The 7,076-nt window shown below is 36.4% G+C and overlaps 1 pseudogene; it reads left to right on the plus strand.

The window, feature by feature from the left end:
- The first annotated feature begins 475 nt into the window (after positions 1–475).
- LOC120780257 lies at positions 476–1,217 on the plus strand (annotated as a pseudogene).
- Positions 1,218–7,076: the final 5,859 nt, after the last annotated feature.

Below are 7,076 nucleotides of genomic sequence, written 5' to 3' on the forward strand. Positions count from 1 at the left end.
ACAACGACTAAAGCCCGGGTCCCACTATCGGCGCAAGTAGCACAATTTGTACCGATTTTTATTGGTCTACATCGGCGCAAAATGCCAAAACAAAATTGAGTCAATTTCTAGCAGTCACATTATCGGCGCATATTGTGTCATTTTTTATCGGCGCATATCGGCGTTAAATATTCTGCTTCGATAATTGGCGCAACGCGGTCACACTGTTGTGCTCAATCAGCTGTTTGCAGCAGCAGTTTTTATTTATTTTAAAACATGGATTATTTGAAGAAGAAAAAAGTTGCAGTTGCTCTTCTTACTATTGCAACATTAAAGCTGAAAAAGAAACATCAAAAACGTAAAACAAATCCTAAACAACGTAGTATCTGGGTGAGAAATTGGCTGGAAAGAAGAAATACTAATGGTGCATATGAAACGACTTTACGTGAATTTCGAGAAGTTGATAATCAAAAGTTTCTTTTAAAATTACGTGCGAATGAACGAAAACAATTTTAATGAGTTACTGCAGCTAATTTCCCCACTTATTAAAAAAAGAGATACATGTTTTCGTGAAGCTATTCCAGCAAGTCATCGTTTGGTCTGCACTCTCCGCTTTTTGGCCACGGGCGATAGCTACAAAAGTCTTTCAGCTTTTTTCCGTATTGCCCCAAACACTATCTCAAAATTTGTTCCTGAAGTTTGTGATGCGATTTACAGTCAACTTCGAAATACTTACCTGAAGGTAGGAACACATACTTTACCAAATCCATATGTATATTTTTCATATTTCCCCTTATTTAGATACCTTCAACAAAAGAAGAATGGGCTGAAGTTGCTTCGAAATTCGATTTATTATGGAACTTTCCTAACTGCATAGAGCAGTTGACGGCAAGCATGTGGTCATGATCGCACCAGCAAAATCAGGAAGTACGTTTTACAACTACAAAGGAACTCACAGCATAGTGCTTATGGCAGTTGTTGATGCCAGTTATAAATATTTGTATATTGACGTCGGCTGTAACGGGCGTATTTCAGATGGTGGTATTTTCAGTAAATGTTCTCTGCAGCATGCCCTCGATACGGATTTCTCTAAATTTACTCACCTACCTCGTCATTTATTAGGTCGTGAAATGAATGTACCTTTTGTTTTAGTGGCAGACGATGCATTTAAAATGCAAAATTATTTGATGAAGCCGTATCCTGGTCGCATTTTATCTGGTAGCAAACGTATTTTTTAACTATAGGTTATCAAGGGCTAGGAGAATAGTCGAGAACGCATTTGGAATCATGATGAAGCGCTTCGAAATCTTTTCACGACCAATAAAGCTGAATCCAAACAAAACAACGAGAGTGACGTTAGCATGTTGCGCATTACACAATTTTTTAATGACAAAAAATATAAGTTATGCTACTGGATTGATAGATAGCTGCACTGAGGATGGAAATATTATTGAAGGTGCACGCGTTAATATTTCCATACCTACCTTTGAAAGCGCCACAGAGGATATATCAATTTCCTACATAAGCAACGAAGCAAAAGCTATCCGTGAAGAATTTGAAAACTATTTCATGTCCCCAGACGGCGAATTGCCATGGCAGTATAAATTTATATAACAAAGCAGACACTTAACAGAATATATGCACCTTTCATAATCTTTAAATAAATTGTATTTATTTGTATTTATAAATCAACATATTATGATAAATTTTCTTCATCTTGTTGCAAGACAGCATTCATAGCTACTTGAATTAATTCCGCGTGAAGTTTATTTGCTGCTCTTTTATTTCTTTTTGATAGTTCACGCATTTGCAGTGCAAGATACATGCCCACTCCATGCCAGTGGTCTTCTTCTTTATTTAAAAATTGTATTGCGGTCTCCATTGCATCTGTTGTCACTGATTCATCAGTTGCAGAGGGTTTGGATTTTGTGTCACTTCGGGCAGCTGTTGGTGGTGGCGTTACATCTGCATCCATATCTAGTGTTGAGACGGACGAACTACTCTTGCAGCGATCATGCAAACAGTAGAATTGCATTGCTGACCAAAACGGCCAATGTGGCAAAGCTTTACCGGCCGCTTGGCCTGATTTAGTTGTCATTTTTTTCTTTACATTTGAGAATGCCGTTTTTATATTCGCCCATTTTGCTTTGCATCCGTCAACTTCTTGGGTTGGAAATTTCTCCGCGATGTCATTCCAAGCTTTATCTCTTTTGGCGCGATCTTTATATTCTGGGCAGGAATATTCCCAAATACAATTGTACATTTCAATGGCCTGTATCAAATTCGTTGTGCTTTCATTTGTCCATGATGACACTATTTGTGGTTTTTTTCGTCTTTTTGTTTTGCTGGGTGTGGAAGAAATGGTTTCGTCAATTACATTGTCCATAATACCTTCAAAGACTTCGTCGTCTGAATTCATTTCTAAATATTATTAATTAATTACTTCATATAATAATGCATTTAATTTTATTGTATGCAACTTACCGCACCTATGTTTTATTTACATATGTTTGCAACCAGTAGAGATGTCGAAGATCGATTAATCAAAGACCTTCGACTCGATCTTTTTGTCTATTTTGTTTTTTCGATTGGAATCGGGAATCAATTCAAAAATCATGACGATTAATGTGGAATTTTTTCAACTTCAAAATTTAAAAATTATTGATAAAGATTTTTCAAATTAATACTTAAAAATTTGCTGAGAAATATTGAGACATTGGTGTTGATTGGAGAAATTGTTTCAACTTTCGAATTTAAAGATTATTGAAAAATTTTTTCAAATTAATGCTTAAAAATTTGCTGAAAAAGAGAGATATTGGTGGTGATTGGCGTATTCGATCGGTGCTCAAGTGCCCGATAAAAATCTGCGCATTTTTCAATTTTTATTGCTCTTTATCAAACATTATAGCGTTCACATTATCGGCGCAACTGGGTCGATTTTGGTTGTGCATTGTAGGCCCAATATCGGCCATGATTGTCGCATTTCATAATATTTAATGCGGTCACATTATCGGTACATGAAATACGCCGAAAATTGGTACCTTGCGCCGATAGTGGGACCCGGGCTTAAGTGCTACATAAGCTTGTCCAGCAGCAAACAGTCGAGAGCACAGATAAATTACTGCATGATCTACTGTACAACCAGAGAACGTATATTTATAACATATATATCGTATATTTATAAATATACGTTCTCTGGTACAACCTTGAATCTTATGAACGGTCGACGCCCAACTCAGTATGCTATTCAAATATCACCAAAACTAGTTTTATATAGATGTTGCATACTTTTAAGCGCATCTTTTTGGTGAGGTGCTTAAACTTACTTTCGCCTTCCTGCAGTGTCTCTCAAAAATTCAAGGTTTCAGCACCACTGAAAAAAGTAACAAACATACATACATACATACAAGTGAAGCTAATAAAAGCGTATTAAAAAGAAGAGGGAGTGGATGAAAGTATGGTATCAAAAACGAAATCAATTTACACTCGAAAATCTGTTGGACGAATTGAAAATGTCAAGCGAATGCGATTACCACAACTTTTTGAGAATGGATTCACAAACATTCAATGAACTCCTAAATATGATGAAACCAAACATACAAAAAGAGGATACAGTGATGCGAGAAGCTATTACGCCCAATATGCGATTGTCAGCCACCTCCTGAATCCGGCTCTTTCTATTTCAACTACAAAAAATTCCAGAGTATTGTGCTTATGGCATGGAGCTATTTTCTATTGAAATTTTCGATTGCGGTCAACATCCAAGTGAGCTCCACAATTGCGACAATTAGCAAATAATCCAATCTGTGGTAATTCGTGGGTGTGCGCGCGGTGGGAGGCACTGATGTTGTCAACACGTTTCACAACGATTTGCTTGGAATACTGGTAGCAATTGGTAAAAATCATTCAAAAGAAAACACATATTTAATCGAAGTTTGTTTTTTAAACAACAACAAATCAAATAAACACTCAAATAATCAATTTTCGCGGGGAAAAAGAGTGCACATCAGCTGTTTCTTTTACACGTTACTTGTGCGTATATTAAATCAGCTGTTCTGTTCTAACAATTTCTAATTGCAATCAGCGCTGCCATACTGGTCAAATAAAAACAAAAAAAAAACTTCTTCTTCAAACTTCATTATCGACGAAACGACAGGTTTCTAATTCCCAGTAGAGAAATCATTAGAAAATAAAAATGGCTGAACCTCTTCATGAACAGTCTCAGCTCATTTAGAGTAAATAAAATAAGAGAATTAGAAAAAATTAACTCACTTATAAATGTGCGGCTTAGAACTTTGGAAACGATGTGCAATCAGTTACATAAAGATAACATAGAATTAAAAAGAGAAAACGAAGAACTAAAATTTATTAAAAACAGGCTTGTGAATGTTGAAGCAAAATATTCTAGTATGCATGTAGATCAATTATACGAAACCGATGAAGATGAGCTAGCTAAAGAAACTGAGTGGATACTCAAAAAGAAGCGCTCTTCAAACAACCTCAAAGCTGATACTTCTCCAACAACTAATAGCCCTTCGAAAAATAAAAATAAAGAGCAGGCGGCCAACAATAATACTAAAACCCACCGCCCACCTCCTATTATAATAAACGATGTAAAGGATTTTAATAAATTACATTCAAATATTACAGATCTAATAAATAACAACTTTTTAATAAAGCTTTTGAGCAACGGCGCCTACAAACTTAATGTCTTCGATGCAAATAATTATCGCATAATAACAAAATTCTTATCTTATGAAGATATATCTTGGTTTAGCTACGAGAGTAAACATAATAGGCCAGTAAAGGTAATGACAAAAAATTTACACCACTCATGCCATACACAATTCATTTTAAATGATCTAAAATTTCACGGTTTTAATGTCATAAATGCAATTAATAAGCTTAACTGGAAGGCTAAAGAACCGCTAGATATGTTTTTAATAGTATCTGATGCTACCGAAGAAATTAAAAAAATTCACCAGATCAAAACCATTCTTAGTACTGTTGTCAAAGTTGAGCCTATTAAAGCATCTAAATTAATTCCACAGTGCAAAAACTGTTATTCTTTTATACATACAAAAAACTTCTGTGGTAAGCCATCGAGGAGTGTGAAATGTGGAGGCAAACATCCTACTATTTAATGCAAAAAAGCTAAAAAAATCGTGCTAAATGTTGTTCGATTCTCATCCTGCAAGCTACCGTGGTTGTGTCATCGCAAAAGAACTGCCAACAGTTGAGAAGAATGCCAATGCTCCGACGAACAAACCCGTTGTGAACACAGGAAAAGTAAAATCCCTTCGTTCTGTTTCTACTTGTAAAGTTTCATTTGCGCAAATGGCTAAGCAAGGCCATACAAATACAATTCAAAAAAGTAGTCCGTTATCCCAAATTTTGGATAACCTAAATGAGAAAGAGAAACTATTTAAGTCCTTTTATCAGCGGCTCACCGCTCTTGAGTCCCATCTACAATTTATTAATGAACAGTAACTCTTTGAGAATAATGCTATGGAAGGCTAATGATCTTTACAAAAGTAAAAATGAATTAGAAGTTATTCTACACGACAGAAATATTGATATATGTCTATTATCTGAAACGCATTTTACGAACCATTCATTTTTAAAATTTAAAAATTATGAATTATATTACATACCACACCCGCAAACTCAGTATAGCATAGTCTTTGTATAGTCCACCTAAGCATAATATAAAAACAACTACGTACTATATATGAATTTATTAAAAAAATATGACGGAAGGTACATCATTGGTGTTGACTTTAAAGGACGAGACTTTTTAAAGCTATACAAGAAGTGGGATGCAATTTTGTTTCTACAGGAAAACCCACTTATTGGCCTACAGATACCCAGAAATTGCCAGACCTTCTTGACTTCTTTACAATCAAACAAGTAAGGAAGCGCTAAGTTCGGGTGTCACCGAACATTTTATACTCTCGCATGATAAAGTGATAATCGAAATTTCATTATCCGTCATTTACATATTTTTTTTATTTTGCTGTAAAATTAATTAGATTACATCAATTTGTGTACTTTGAGTATTGAATTGTATTTTAATTTCTTAATGTATAAATAAAACGATTTAAATTTAAGGTCTTTATTTATTACAGCTCACTGGCTGTTGGTTTGACGTGAGTCCTAAAACTAACTTTACAATAATTTCTTAGCCTACAACTAACCATCGGCGTCGCGCTGCGCTGCTACCGTTCTGCCACCGCTTTGCCTGTGCGAGTTCTATTCTGCTGACATAGCGATTCGATGGAACATTTACAGTCGTTCACCGTGTGAACGCAGTTTTGCTGACACAGCGGTTCACATGGAATATTTGGCAGTCGACTGCGTAAACATAATTATGTTGCCTCAGCGGCTCGTGTAAGGTATCGGATTACATCAGTGTGAGCGACCTGAGTGAAGGTTGCGTCGACGGATGTGTCGTCGACTAAATGGTCATCGTGAGAGTTAATTCACGATAACTCCTCCCCTTCTAGGTGGGGAACGTCCCCGGTCCTCGTAGCTGCGTTTTTAATAGCCACTTCTAGTGCTTTGGTTATGGAAATTCTCCTCCTGGACATGGCCATACGCCGTTGTACGAAGGCGAACAGTCCCGCAATGAGGAGAACACCAATAGCTGTCACACTTACTAATGACCTTGCCCAACTTTTCGTTGCAGATGTTTTATATGTTGAAGTAGGTACCGTTTACTGTGATCGGAGCCTTGTTATTTTCTTCTATGGTAACCAGCTGATCGTTAACGATTACCAAACCATCACTTATTGGTGCGATCGGTGGGAGGTTGGCGGTGTTGCGTGTCATAAGTTGTAAAGCACATGACGTCACTGATGATGCTAGGCAGAACGATGGTGTAGTATCGCTGCAGTTTCTTACCGCCAGCGTGTGATTGTGGCACGTGGCTAAGGTAGATTCTTGTAGGTGCAGGATTTGATGGCCGTGAGCTACTGGTAAAATAGTTATTTTCTTACATCTAAACTTAGGGATAGGGTATCTTATTAAAAAATATATTACATTATTATATTGTAAAATCTTAATCCTAGCTACAGCTATAACATCGGCTACAGTCA

This window comes from Bactrocera tryoni, unplaced genomic scaffold, assembly GCF_016617805.1.
Source record: "Bactrocera tryoni isolate S06 unplaced genomic scaffold, CSIRO_BtryS06_freeze2 scaffold_246, whole genome shotgun sequence".
In the NCBI taxonomy this organism is placed as follows: Eukaryota; Metazoa; Arthropoda; class Insecta; order Diptera; family Tephritidae; genus Bactrocera; species Bactrocera tryoni.